The 14958-nt window shown below is 48.3% G+C and overlaps 1 long non-coding RNA gene across 1 annotated transcript; it reads left to right on the forward strand.

Moving 5' to 3' along the window:
- Positions 1-402: 402 nt before the first annotated feature.
- Positions 403-1538, forward strand: LOC139167260 (uncharacterized). Its single transcript, XR_011559094.1, has 3 exons — positions 403-473; positions 1043-1105; positions 1212-1538. It is a non-coding gene; the product is annotated as an uncharacterized lncRNA (long non-coding RNA).
- Positions 1539-14958: the final 13420 nt, after the last annotated feature.

A 14958-nucleotide genomic window follows, 5' to 3' on the forward strand; every position in this document is an offset into this window, starting at 1 on the left:
GTAACCTATTTAGATAATGATTGGCCACCTCTTCTCTTTGACAGACTGAACATCTACTGATCTCACCCTTATCATCACATTTCCAAGTATTTCTTTTAAAGTCATTTGGGTGGTGCAGAACATGATATTTTACCTTCCAGGATTTGGATTCTGTTATTCTGCTAATGCAGACCTTAGCCTGCCTGCTAATCAAGTGGGGAAGTGGCTGGTTTATTTTTTTATGCTTTAAAATTATTTTTAGGTAATGTTATTGCTTTTAGAAAATGATTTTTTTAAGGAAACAGAGTCACATATAATTTAGGAAACTTTAGCTGCTTTCCTATGTGCTGCTTTGTGAGCTCCTTCAGCCATCTTGATGGATTTTGATCTGTTTCTGATTGGCCTGGGTGCTTTACTGTTTACCTGGGTTAATCTTCTGTCTTTCCTATCCTGGGGGTTAATTCTGCCATGAAAGAGGAAATGGGGAGTTCCAGGTGAGTTATTTTTAGCCTGATTCTGAATAGAATAGAATAGAATTCTTTATTGTGATTGGACACACAAGGAATTTGTCTTGGTGCATATAATAACATAACATAACATAACATAACATAACATAACATAACATAACATAACATAACATAACATAACATAACATAACACAACACAACACAACACAACATAACATGACATAAAATAACATGACATAGCATAGCATAGCATAGCATAGCATAGCATAGCATAGCATAACATAATATATAATATAAAACAGAAAGAGAAACAGAGGAAGGGACCTTGGAGGTCTTCTAGTCCAATCCCCCACTTTGGCAGGAAATCCTACACCACTTCAGAAAATGATTAAGAGTACATAACACAGTTGATGATCCAAGAATCAAGAGCAAAAAAAAATCCAACTGAGGAGGCTGCCAATGAAAGAACGATGTGGAAACATCTTAAAGCTAAAAACTTGACAAGTACTTGTGTGTAGCTCTTTGTGTTCTATTCTTATGTAAGTTGTAAGTGCATGAAATAAAAAACTTCCTTTCTGTATCTCTTCTTTGTGCAGGTCATTCATTAGGGCATGGTGGTCAGTGACGATGCAGATAGACAACACTTTCATCATTCTTCTGTAAGTACTTGTGTAGCTCTTTTACTGTTTTGTGTACTTATTTTATTCTTATGTAAATAAGTGCACAAAATAATAAACTACATTTTTGTGTATCTTCTTTTTGTAGGTCCTTCATTAGGACAAAGAAGTTGACTTGGCCACGCCCACCCAGTCACATGACCAGCAAGCAACACCTACCCAGTCACATGACAACGAAGCTATACCCGCCCAATCACATGATCACAAAGCCACCCCCACTGAGTCACATGACCGGGAAGCTATGCCCGCCCAGTCACGTGAACATGCAGTCACACCCACAAAATAAGCTACAGCCATAGAAACAGTGGTAAAGGTTTTTAGAACTCATCCCTGTACTTCATATGAGCAAGCTAAATATAAAAATGTATATGATGCACCATACCAGTTCCAGTGGTGCCATCTTTGGATGGAAAAGAAATACTTAAAAATGTCTTGCATAATTATTTTTCAACCAAAATTAAACCTGTTTTCTTTCATCTTTTTTGTTTTACCTTGAATGAGCAATTGATGAAAAAAGATAGGAGGACTCCAGTTGTTTTACACAGCAATGCCTTTTTTTAACTCAGAAAATTTGATAAATTTGTTGAAACTGAATTTCCAAGTGAAAAATTTATTCCCTTTCAAGAGTAATCTATTTTGCAGACAGGTAATGGTGCTTAAACTCTGAAAGTTAAAAATAAATAAATAAAGGAAACTTCTATTCAAGATTCCAGGTAGATTTCACCTCTAAGCAGAGATATAACTTTCATTTGACACCATCATCAACAGTCTACCCAGAATTGGCCAAGGTTTATTTCTTTGAAAAATTATGCTTTATTGAATTTTTCCTCGTTCTTTTCATCTGCTGGCAATCACAACTGGTCATGAATTTTCATGTGTTGATTGCATCTGCGGAAACCAGTATTTGGGTGCCCCTGGTACACATCTGCCCATCCCTGCTGCACCTCTGTGCACCCCTGCACAGGAATTTGCTTCCAAGCATGCATGGAAGCAAAAAAAATATTAGGGGAAATTACTGATTTTTGGTGATTTGGGGCTTTTCTTTGTTTCTGCGCATGCGTGGAAGCAAAGAAATAGGTGAAAATAGCCAAAATCTCACGCGTCCGAGTGTCCTTGCACAAGTTTTTGGGAATTTATTTTTGTATGTATTTATTTGTTTGTTTGTTTGTTTGTTTGTTTGTTTATGTATGTATGTATGTATGTATTTAGGTTTAGGTTTAGGTTTATTGGATTTATATGCCGCCCCTCTCCGCAAACTCGGGGCGGCTCACAACAATAATAAAAAAACAGTACAGTACACAATACCAAATCCAATGCCCACCCATCCAGATTCCAATTGAAATTAATAATCTCATAAAAAAAACAAAAACAAAACAGTATATATAAAAAACAGGCACACAGTCAATCAATCAACAAAACAACATGGGCAAGGGGGAGGTGTTTTAGTTCCCCCATGCCTGACGGCAAAGGTGGGTCTTAAGGAGTTTACGAAAGGCAGGGAGGGTGGGGGCAATCCTAATCTCAGGGGGGAGCTGGTTCCAGAGGGTCGGGGCCCCCACAGAGAAGGCTCTTCCCCTGGGTCCCGCCAGACGACATTGTTTAGTCGACGGGACCCGGAGAAGGCCAACTCTGTGGGACCTAACCGGTCGCTGGGATTCGTGCGGCAGGAGGCGGTCCCGAAGATATTCTGGTCCGGTGCCATGAAGGGCTTTATAGGTCATAACCAACACTTTGAATTGTGACCGGAAACTGATCGGCAGCCAATGCAGACTGCGGAGTGTTGGAGTGATATGGGCATACTTGGAGAAGCCCATAATTGCTCTCGCAGCTGCATTCTGCACGGTCTGAAGTTTCCGAACACTTTTCAAAGGTAGCCCCATGTAGAGAGCGTTACAGTAGTCGAGCCTCGAGGTGATGAGGGCATGAGTGACTGTGAGCAATGACTCCCGGTCCAAATAGGGCCGCAACTGGCGCACCAGGCGAACCTGGGCAAACGCCCCCCTCGCCACAGCTGAAAGGTGTTTTTCTAATGTGAGCTGTGGATCGAGGAGGACGCCCAAGTTGCGGACCCTCTCTGAGGGGGTCAATAATTCCCCCCCCAGGGTAATGGACGGACAGATAGAATTGTCCTTGGGAGGCAAGACCCACAGCCACTCCGTCTTGTCTGGGTTGAGTTTGAGTTTGTTGACACCCATCCAGGCCCCAACAGCCTCCAGGCACCGGCACATCACTTCCACTGCTTCGTTGACTGGACATGGGGTGGAGATGTACAACTGGGTATCATCGGCATATTGATGATACCTCACCCCATGCCCTTGGATGATCTCACCCAGCGGTTTCATGTAGATATTAAATAGCAGGGGGGAGAGGACCGACCCCTGAGGCACCCCACAAGGGAGAAACCTCGGGGTCGACCTCTGACCCCCCACTAACACCGACTGCGACCGACCGGAGAGGTAGGAGGAGAACCACTGAAGAACAGTGCCTCCCACTCCCAACCCCTCCAGCCGGCGCAGAAGGATACCATGGTCGATGGTATCGAAAGCCGCTGAGAGGTCAAGGAGCACCAGGACAGAGGACAAGCCCCTGTCCCGGGCCCGCCAGAGATCATCCATCAACGCGACCAAAGCAGTTTCCGTGCTGTAGCCGGGCCTGAATCCAGACTGCTGAGGACCTAGATAATCGGCTTCATCCAAGGACCGCTGGAGTTGAAGTGCCACCACCTTCTCGACAACCTTCCCCATGAAGGGAAGGTTGGAGACTGGACGGTAGTTATTAAGCACGGCTGGGTCCAGGGAAGGCTTCTTGAGGAGGGGGCGCACAACCGCCTCCTTATAAAGTTGCGGAAAGGACCCCCTCCCCAAGGAGGCGTTGACAATCTCCTGGACCCAGCTCCGTGTCACCCCTCGACTGGCCGAAACCAGCCAAGAGGGACACGGATCCAGTAAACAGGTGGCGGAACTCACAGCTCCAATGGCCTTGTCCACTTCATCAGGTGTCACCAAGTCAAACTCCCCCCAGACAGATGGACAAAGACGTTTAGCCCCAGTCACCTCGACTGACTCATTGTCAGTCGACTCTGTTTCACAATTGGAGTCGAGGTCGGCCCGGATCCGAGCGATTTTATCAGCGAAAAACGTGTTAAAATCCTCGGCACTACTCTGCAAGGGCTCCCCAACTCCCCTCTGATTAAGAAGGGAGCGGGTTACCCTAAACAGAGCGGCCGGGCGGGATTCCGCTGATGCAATCAAGGCGGCATGATACGCGCATCTTGCCGCCTTGAGCGCCACTTTGTAAGTCTTAATATGAGCTCTTACAAGTGTTCGATCGGATTCGGACTTACTCTTCCTCCATCGCTTCTCCAGACGTCTCTTCTGGCGCTTCAACACCCGGAGCTCCTTGTTGAACCATGGAGCTCTACGGGGTCTAGTGCCGCGGAGAGGTCGCAACGGCGCAATCCGGTCAAGAGCCTCCCCTGCAGCCTTGTTCCAGGCCTCAGCAAGAGACTCTGCTGAACTGTGGACAAGTGTATCTGGAATAACCCCAAGCGCCATCTGGAAGCCTTCTGGATCCATCAGGCGTCTGGGGCGGAACCTCCTAATTGGTTCCGCCTCCCTGCGGGGAACCATGGAGCTCTACGGGGTCTAGTGCCGCGGAGAGGTCGCAACGGCGCAATCCGGTCAAGAGCCTCCCCTGCAGCCTTGTTCCAGGCCTCAGCAAGAGACTCTGCCGAACTGTGGACAAGTGTATCTGGAATAACCCCAAGCGCCATCTGGAAGCCTTCTGGATCCATCAGGCGTCTGGGGCGGAACCTCCTAATTGGTTCCGCCTCCCTGCGGGGAAGGATTGGAGCCAGGAAGTTAAGCCGCAGTAGGAAATGATCTGACCACGACAAAGGCAGCACTTCTAAGCCCCTTAATCTCAGATCATTACTCAGTTGCTCAGAGAGGAATATCATATCGGGTGCGTGCCCACCCTCGTGAGTCGGACCCTGAACTACTTGAGTCAGGTCCATGGCTGTCATGGTGGCCATGAACTCCTGTGCCAGTCCAGAGGAACCGCCGAGCGACGGCAGATTGAAGTCCCCCAGGACGATAAGTCCGGGGAACTCCACCGCCAGCCCGGCCACCTCCTCGAGCAGCACAGGCAGGGCTGTTGACACGCAGCTGGGAGGCAGGTACGTGAGTAACAAGCCCACCTGAACCCCTAAGTCCAACTTCACCAGGAGGGACTCGCAACCCGCAACCTCTGGAGCAATGAGCCTACGCAGGCCAAGACTCTCCCTGGCTACAATAGCCACTCCTCCCCCCCTTCCCTGGGGTCGAGGTTGGTGCCATACCCGAAACCCAGCTGGGCAAATTTCAGAGAGAGGAACTCCTCCCTCTGGGCCCAGCCAGGTTTCGGTCACACAAGCCAGGTCGGCCTCCTCATCCAGGATCAGATCCCGGATGAGGAGAGCTTTATTTACCACCGACCTGGCATTGAGTAGCAACAACTTGAGCCCAGGGCCAGAATTACACTCATCACCAGTGCTTTGAGTTAAGCTCATGGAGCCTGAAGAAGGGATCGCTACTAAGCAGCGATTCCTCCTTCCCCTGGAACGGCTAGCTCCATGGCTTCCGCCATACCTGCCTCTCCCCAGCAAGACTGGGATATTTTGACCCTCTGCCACCCCAGAGATAAGTGTCCCCTCCCCTCCTGCCCCTCCAGCGTCAGGTGTGCCAAAAATTCCATTCATGTCATATTCATTCATTCCATACATATTATAATCCCTCTCACCCACTCCATTCCATCTATCACTCCCCTCCCATTCATTTTCATTCACAGTATTCCATTCATTCCAATAATTACTAAAATAGTCCCATTCATTCATGCCATCACTACCATCCTCCCATCCACTTAAAAATCCCCACAATAATTTAATTAAAAAGAGTTAATATAAAACTAATAGTTCATATTATTAAAATATTAATTATTAAAAATATAGATAAATATAAGTAATAAAAATAAATATATAGGTAGAAGATATTTCAACTGGTCAGTTAATTAATCAATTAAGCCAAGTTCATATAGATATCATCCAGTCTAAAAAGGTGAGTCTGAGGGATGTATGATGTTATTAGTAGGACAAACAGTCCTGAGTATAAACTCTGTCCTCTGTCGTCCCAGGTTTTCTCTTTGCCACTGTCGTTGTTATCAGCTTTCTCACCTCCACGACACCCCCGGTCTCTCATGGGTCGCCCCAAATGTCTACCAGTACCTCTGCTGTTATTTGAGAGGTATCTCTGTATCCCCTGGTCTTCAGTTATAGCATCCAGCAGCCACAAGGTTTTCATACTGTCAATTTCAATCTGGCAGTTTCTTTCTCACAATCTCCTTGTTCACTATAATGGCAGACCCTCCTTCTTCCAGGCACTCCAACACCGAGTATGTCCACCGCAAAGCCCTCCGACGTCAAGCGTGCCCACCATGTAACCACTCGACGTCCAGCGTCTATCCGGTAGATCCCGTTGTTTTTGGGAACGTCCTGCTGTTGTGGGGGACGTTTTCCTCTATCTACTTTCCTCCTCGGCCCGTGCACAGTCGGCCCAGCATGCTTGCCCTGAACATTCACACACTCGCTCGCTCCTTCTCAGTCCCTCTCCACCTCTCCACCTCTGTCCGTGTCAATATGAGTCAATGCTGGGCGGCAACCCCCACTCTTCTTATCTCTGTCAGCCCCCGGGTTGAGCCTCAATGTAATTGCAACAATACAGCTCACCCCACTGCAGAATGCTCTTAAAAAGTGTGGATTCAGGGCAGAATCAAACCAGCTCGGTCACAATCGCCATTTTCCGAGCCCCAGCTGATCGGGGCTCCCAGCTTTCTCACAGCAGGAAATAAAGAGAAAAGCACTGCCGAGACACAAGGTAACACGATCCTCCGAAACGGGGGAGTCTAATCCTTCTGAACTATCTGTTGTTTTTCAAAATTAACTGAAAAGTTTCCCTATATTTGATCTTAATGCCGTAGTCCAGCGGAGCAGCAGTCTCTTCCCTCCCTCCTGCTATTGTTTGTTTGTTTGTTTGTTTATTCATTCGTTCGTTCGTTCGTTCGTTCATTCATTCATTCATTCATTCATTCATTCATTCATTTATTTATTTATTGTTAGAGTTGGAAGGGACCATGCGGGTCATCAAGTCCAACCTCCTGCCTAAGCAGGAACCACATAGCATCCTAGCCAAATGGCAGTCCAATTTCCTCTTAAAAATGTCCAGAGTATTGGAGTTCACAACGTCCGCTGGTAGGTTGTTCCACTGGTTGATCATTCTGACCGTCAGGAAGTTCTTCCTTATTTCCAGGTTGAATCTCTCCTTGGTCAGCTTCCAGCCATTGTTCCTCGTCCGGCCCTCCAGTGCCCTGGAGAATAAAGTGATTTCTTTGCTTCCGTACATGCGCGGGAGCAAAATCTCACAGGGGGGCTGCCAATGCCCACCGCAGCCCGCACACACGCCTGCGCCAGCCTCAGCAACAAATCCAGTAGCGAAAGATAATTGCGGCCTTTCTGTGGCTGAAACCCATACCAGTTATTCTGCTTTCCTCTTGGCTCAAACATCTCTTCCAGAAAACAATATCTCAGTTTTTTTTCTAAAGGTGTTAAAACTCTTCTTCCATTGTGAAGTAGATTCTTTACAGAACAATACTAAGATATTTAAAATCATTTTCTTTTTACTGTGGGCTTTAAAAAAATGCAATTACGTGCATAACACATACCTACCCATCATGCTATTTTTTTTTTTGCAAGAAAACAATAACATTCAGAGCACAGAATGTCTCTTAATGATAACTATTTCATCCTTTCCTTGACTACAATTTTTACAATTATCTTTTTTTCCCTTATGGGCATATAAACAATACCTTTCATCCTGAACTTTTCTTTTTCCCTTCAGTCATTGTTTCCTGCAGTTTTCATCTTTCCACTAATCATCATTTTATACTTCCTATTAATGTAAATCTATACAATCCTCAGACAAGAAAAATAGAACCATTATCTTATCTCATGCATGCATACTAGAAGTGGCACAGTTCAACCATCTGGGATCATCCTTGTATCCTTCACTAATTTCATCATAAACAATTACAATCAGTTTTACATTCATTTCCTTGCCATGATGAGGCTTATGGTTAAGCAATGTATTTGAAACAGACCTGTTTAAGCAGATACTTGTGAATCATTATTCTAATTCATTCCTTGTTCTCTATATTGCCTGGTTCCCAACCCCCTCCCAGAAGTCTCATATCTTTTCCCCATCTGTTGAAGTCACCCAGTAGAATGACTCTTCTGAATCATTCATCCAAATTTCCCCAAAACTAATTTCTCATACTTTGATTACTACCATCCATAGCAGCACAAAGTAAACCAGCCTATGGACTCCTACGTTTGCCCAGGTTCGCCTGGTGCACCAGTTGTGGCCCTTTCTGGACCAGGACTCACTGCTCACAGTCACTCATGCCCTCATCACCTCGAGGTTCGACTACTGTAATGCTCTCTACCTTTGAAAAGTGTTCAGAAACTTCAGATCGTGCAGAATGCAGCTGCGAGAGCAATCATGGGCTTCCCTAGGTATACCCATGTTACACCAACACTCCGCAGTCTGCATTGGTTGCCGATCAATTTCCGGTCACAATTCAAAGTGTTGGTTATGACCTATAAAGCCCTTCATGGCATCGGACCATAATATCTCCGGGACTGCCTTCTGCCGCACGAATCCCAGCGACCGGTTAGGTCCCACGGAGTTGGCTTTCTCCGGGTCCCGTCGACTAAACAATGTCATTTGGCAGGACCCAGGAGAAGAGCCTTCTCTGTGGCAGCCCTGACCCTCTGGAACCAGCTCCCCCCGGAGATCAGAACTGCCCCCACCCTCCTTGCCTTTTGTAAAGTTCTTAAGACTTATCTCTGCCGTCAGGCATGGGGGAACTGACACATCTCCCCCGGGCCTATACAGTTTATACATGGTATGTTTGTGTGTATGCTTGCTTTTAATAATGGGGTTTTTAGTGTTTTTTAAATTATTAGATTTGTTCTTACATTGTCTTTGTTATTGTTGTGAGCCGCCCCGAGTCTACGGAGAGGGGCGACATTCAAATCAAATCAAATCAAATCAAATCAAATCAAATCAAATCAAATCAAATCAAATCAAATCAAATCAAATCAAATCAAATCAAATCAAATCAAATCAAATCAAATCAAATCAAATCAAATCAAATCAAATCAAATCAAATCAAATCAAATCTGCTTCCACAACAAATACATTGATACCAATTTGTACTTCTGAAATGAATGTTAGTTCCTCTATCTATATACTGCTAAAACTCTCCTGTTTGTCGATTTGTAATGAATCAACTGATCTAAAATGAGTTAACTTAAAGAATGCATCCACAATTTGGAACTTGGAATTGAAATTTTGCAAAGTTGTGACGACTTCAGCACTGCACTGTAGTTATGCCACCATAAACTGAATATTGCTTTTTGGGTATGATTATGTACTTTGCATCTACTTGTTGCGAAAAAGTTATATACATATATATAGCACCCAACAAATGTTAAGCCAAATTTATTTTCAATGCCTTAGGATAGTGTGCACTTTAAATGCATATTATGGTATTTACCTTACTTGTCCTTCCCAAATGCATCTCTACATAAAAACAGGGGTTGCAGTTTTCTCCTTTGTTTTGTTTTTTGTTCAGACAGCAAAATGTTTTGCCAGAAGCAAGCTACACACAGAGGAACAATTACTAAAAAGGTAATAAAATCCCCAAAACTAGTTTATCTCTTCTTACCATCAGAACTCTGGTGGTGTAGCCACCAGCATTTAGACTTATATACCTCTTCATAGTGCTTTACAACCATCTGTAAGAGGTTTACCGAGTCAACATATTGCCCCTAACATCTTACCACATCAGAAGGATGGAGCTGATTCAACCTTGAGCTGGTGGGTCTCCAAGTGCTGAATTGTTGGCAGCTGGTAGTCAGCAGGAGTAGTTTGCAGTTCTCCATTCTAACCACTGGCCAACAATATCTAGTGCAGAGGGAATACAAATATGTGCTTCAGTACATGTATAGATCCTTGCACTATAGAAAGTTTATTTCTAAACCATCAATCTTACTGATAAGCTACATGGTGTTCTGCCAGGCTCTCTGGTAAGAGCCTCCCGAAAATTCAAAGGTACAAATTGCAGACACACACACGTTTGAAAATTCAAAACAATGTTCTTTATCACAAAATTCAAAATAAACTAAGCACTCTTTTTGTATTGCAAAGAGCACTCTTCCCAAAACAACCAGGTAGTCTGTACAATTTCCCTTAAGCAGTCATTCAGTACTTAGCTAGCAGCTGTGAAGAAACTTCACACCCCTTCTTCTTCCAATGAAGTGAGACACACACACACACACACACACACACACACACACACACGTTGCTCTGCTTTGGTTTCAAAGGCGTGAAAAAATCAACAAAGTCCAGAAAACAGCAACACAGGATTCCTGAAGAACTGTGATCAGATACTCTTTCACAACTGCCAAACCCACACACTGCTATTTATAGCACCAGCCCTAATTACTGGAGCCCCAACCAACCACAGGTGGCCTCATTTTCTCTTGTAATAATCATTTAGTTGTTGTCTCCCATGCATCACTCTATGCATGCGTGGATGTGTCATTAATTCTTGTTCAGAATCCAAGGATGATACAGATGATTGATCTCCTCCTGGGCTGTCTGCCAAACTCCCCTCTTCCCTGTCACTCATGCTGCCTTGGTCAGAGGAGGCTTCATCGGCAGATTCCATCGGGAGCAAAACAGGCCTGCGGCATGTGGATGTCTCCCCCGCATCCACCTGCACATTCCTTGGGGCAGGAGCTGGACCAGAGCTAACCACAACACACGGTAGACTAACTACTTAAATAACAACTGTTGTCAGCACCAGATGCATTTCTCATTCATTTGTGCAGGACAGAAGTAAGATTGAGTTTACGTGCAAGGCTCTCAGTAAGGCCAGCTGCAATGTTGTATTATTTAATAGAGAATTGTTTTCACTGTTCCCCTATTTCTTTCATGCTTTTGATTCAATGTAATATATAAGATAGCCAATAGTAATACAAGATATTTGAACTTCCTCAGAGACTCACAAGCCATTCTTGGAATATACTCCTAGTTGCTATAAAATTGCAGCGCCGGACTTACCCGGCGGCAGGCTTTGCTGGAGGGACCGGGAGACACCGGACCCTCATGGCGGCCGCCATCTTGGATCCCGAGCGAAGTCTCGCGATGCGAGACTTCGCTCGGGAGTTCGGGCCTGACTGGCCCGGCTGCTGATTGGTCCGGGCGGGGCCTGCTTGCCCTATATAAGGGCGAGCAGGCCTGGGGCTCTCCCTTTTCGCCTGGACAGCAGAGCCTCGAGCAGACATTTGTCAGTCTGCTCGCGGCGGCCATTTTGTGTGCGGCCTCGTGCGAGCCGCCATTTTGTGGCCTGTTTTGGAGTGAAAGGCATTTCTTGCTACAGCGGAGCCAGCATCGGCTGGGCTCCGCTCTGGTTTGGAGCCCCGTTTCCTCGTTATTTATTATTTATTTATTTATTTATTTATTATTTGGATTTGTATGCCGCCCCTCTCCGAAAACTTGGGGCGGTTGGGGGGTTGTGTGGGGCGCTGCCTTCTGGTGGCCTCGCGGGCCCGCGGGGGTTCCTGGGTGGCCTGTGGCCTTGTCTATAAAAGGCCTGGTGGTGGGGCCTTGCTACCACCGTTGGGAGGGGTGGTGGATTGGCCTCCAGGGGGGTTTGCACTGCTGAGGCCTGCTGCTTAGGGCAGGCCTTGTCTCGTGAGTGCAGGGTCCTTTGGGGGGTTGGTCACGCCCTCTCCCCTTCTTTCGGGTTAAGAAAGAATCAAAGTCAGGGTTAATGGCCCCTAAAAAGCGGCAAGCTCAGGCCCTCCCGGCCCAACCAGTGGTGCGGCCTAGGAGGGCTGCCAGGCCGTCTGCCCGGGCTTGGGCTGCGGCAGAGGGGCCCCCGGGGGTGGTCCCGGCGGCAGGGTGGGTGGGATTTATGCCCACAGTCCCTCAAACCGAGGTTTCTCCTTCTCTCTCCTGGGCCAGGGTCCTGGAGTGGCTCGATGAGTTGGAGCGGTGGCGGTCGGGTGCAGGCCCGGAGGGGCTTCCCATGACTGCCTCCGCAGCATGGGGCACCGACCCCGAAGAGGAGCCAGCCTGGGAGGGGCAGGTGGCCCACACCACGCAGCTGGCCCACACCGGGCAGACGGCCCAGACCGGGCAGATGGCCCAGTCGGGGCAGTGGTCATCGTTCCAGGGCCCAGCAAGGATGGTCCCCCCGTGGATGGCTTCTACCCCTTGCGGGGCAGGTGAGGTTGCACCACATGCAGGCACTTCACCGCTCCTTCCTGTGCAGGGTCCCGGGTTCATCCCGCCTGCATTGGGGAGTGGCAACAGCTTTCTGGGGGCCCCTGCAGGCACATGTGGGCAGGTCTGGTCCCTGCCGGCCCTGCCAGTAGGGGCGCCAGGGGTATCTTTCCCACCTGGGGCAGGGGCGGGGGGTTGGATCCCTCCTCAGCCGGCCATTATGCCACCGCCCCCTTTTGTGTATCCACCGGGGCTGGGTGTGCTGGGGTCGGGGGCCACCACGATGTGGGACCCGTTCGCCAGCATCAAGCCTGGGGCCATCCCTTGTGGGTTGCCCGCGACACCTTTAGGTTATCATCTCCACCCGTCGGTGAAGGAAGCAATCTGGCGGGGGGAATATGTCGACCTTTTCTCCATTTTAAACCGGGAGGTCCCCAAGCAGGATAAGGAGGTGGTGCCTGGGGAGAAGGTTAAGAAAACGAAGGTCACAAAGTGTTTCAGCTCTTGGCTGTACGCTTTTTTGACCTTCGCGTCGGTAGGAATTCAGAGGCAGCCGGGTAGGGCCGCTGCCTTGCTGAAATACATCGACCTCATAGCGAGAGCCCACTTTGAGTACGGGGGTACGATCTGGAGGCACTACGATAAGGGGTTTAGGATGCGTATTGCCCATGACCCCTACTTGCCATGGGATATGGTGGTCCCGGACCTTTGGTTCCAGGCCACGCATATGTCCGGGAAGGAAGGATGTGATAGGACCGACAGCGGTCATTTTATGGAAGAGGAGCCCGTGACGCCTGCGCCGGCCAAGGCCGCGGCGGGTGGAGTCACGAAAGGGGCCTCTCTGGTGTGTCACGAGTTTGCCGCAAAGGGGGCGTGTTTTCGTCCCTTTTGTAGGTTTCGTCACGCATGCGGGACTTGTGGGGGAAACTATTCCGCAGCCGTGTGTCCCCGCCCCAAGAAGGGGGTGGAAAAGAAGGGCGGGGGTCCCCCAAAGCCTCCCCCACCTGTTGGGGGTAAAGGGGCCCAGCCCAATCAATTTGCAAGTGCTTGAGGGTTGGTTGGGCGACTACCACCCTCGCTCGAGAGCGGCCGCTCTCTTGCTAGGATTCTCGGAGGGATTTCGGATCCCTTACATGGGTGTTAGGAAGGCCTTCATGTCTGACAACCTTAGGTCGGTTGTGGGTCATGAAGACATTGTTAGGGAGAAGATTCGGAAGGAGGTGGCCGAGGGCAGGGTCCTCGGGCCCTTCCCGGAGCCGCCCTTCCCGAATCTTCGTGTGTCTCCCTTGGGTGTGGTCCCCAAAAAGGCGAGTGGTGAATTTAGGTTGATTCACCATTTGTCTTTTCCAAAAGGGGAGTCAGTTAATGACTTCATTCCTGACGAGCTGTGTTCAGTCCGGTATGCATCCTTTGATGCGGCCGTGACTATGGTTAGGAAGTATGGGACAGGAGCCCTTATGGGCAAATGCGACATTAAGTCGGCATTCCGGCTCCTTCCCATACACCCAGACGACTTTGAGCTGTTGGGCTTCCATTTCGAGGGTGGTTATTACGTGGACAGAGCTTTGCCTATGGGTTGCTCTGTCTCGTGCTCTCTTTTTGAGAGTTTTAGCACCTTTTTGGAATGGGCGCTCAGGAGGCAAAGTGGGCTGGGTACGGTCGTTCACTACCTTGATGATTTCTTGTTGGCCGGGCCTGCGCATTCGGAGCAATGTTTTGCTCTGATGCGGGACTTCGAAGCCCTTTGTGCTCACTTGGGGGTGCCTTTAGCCTCTGAGAAGACCGAGGGCCCCGCCACCAGGATTACCTTTCTGAGTATTGAATTGGACTCGGAGGAGCAATCTTCCAGATTGCCCCTAGAGAAGTTGCTCAAGATCAGACGGAAGCTTGATGAGGTACTGGGCTGCCGGAAGGTTACCCTACGGCAGCTTCAGGAACTGGCAGGCATTCTTAATTTTGCCTGTCGGGTAGTTGTTCCTGGTAGGGCTTTTTCCAGGAGGTTGTATGATGCGATGAAGGGGCTCCGTTTGCCCCATCATCGTACCCGCCTCTGCGCTGGGGTCAGGGCTGACCTCGGCATGTGGCGGGGTTTCCTTGGTCAGGTTTAATGGTTTGTCTTTCTGGAGGCACGAGCTTCTTTTGAAAGCTGAGTTGTAGCTCTGCTCTGACGCCGCGGGGACTTGTGGTTTCGGGGTAGTGTTAGGTGACCAGTGGTGCTGGTCGGCATGGCCTCCGGAATGGAGTGCCTCTTCGTTGGTTAAGGACCTGACGTTCTTGGAGCTCTTCCCCTTAATAGTGGCCTTGGAGCTTTGGGGGGAGCAGTTTAGGGACAAGACCGTGCACTTTTGGTGTGACAACCTAGCGGTTGTCCATGTGGTGAATGCCCTGTCCTCTAAGAGCGACAGGGTCATGCGGCTTGTCTGCCATTTTGTGCACAGGTCCTTGTCC

This window comes from Erythrolamprus reginae, chromosome 4, assembly GCF_031021105.1.
Source record: "Erythrolamprus reginae isolate rEryReg1 chromosome 4, rEryReg1.hap1, whole genome shotgun sequence".
NCBI lineage: Eukaryota > Metazoa > Chordata > Lepidosauria > Squamata > Dipsadidae > Erythrolamprus > Erythrolamprus reginae.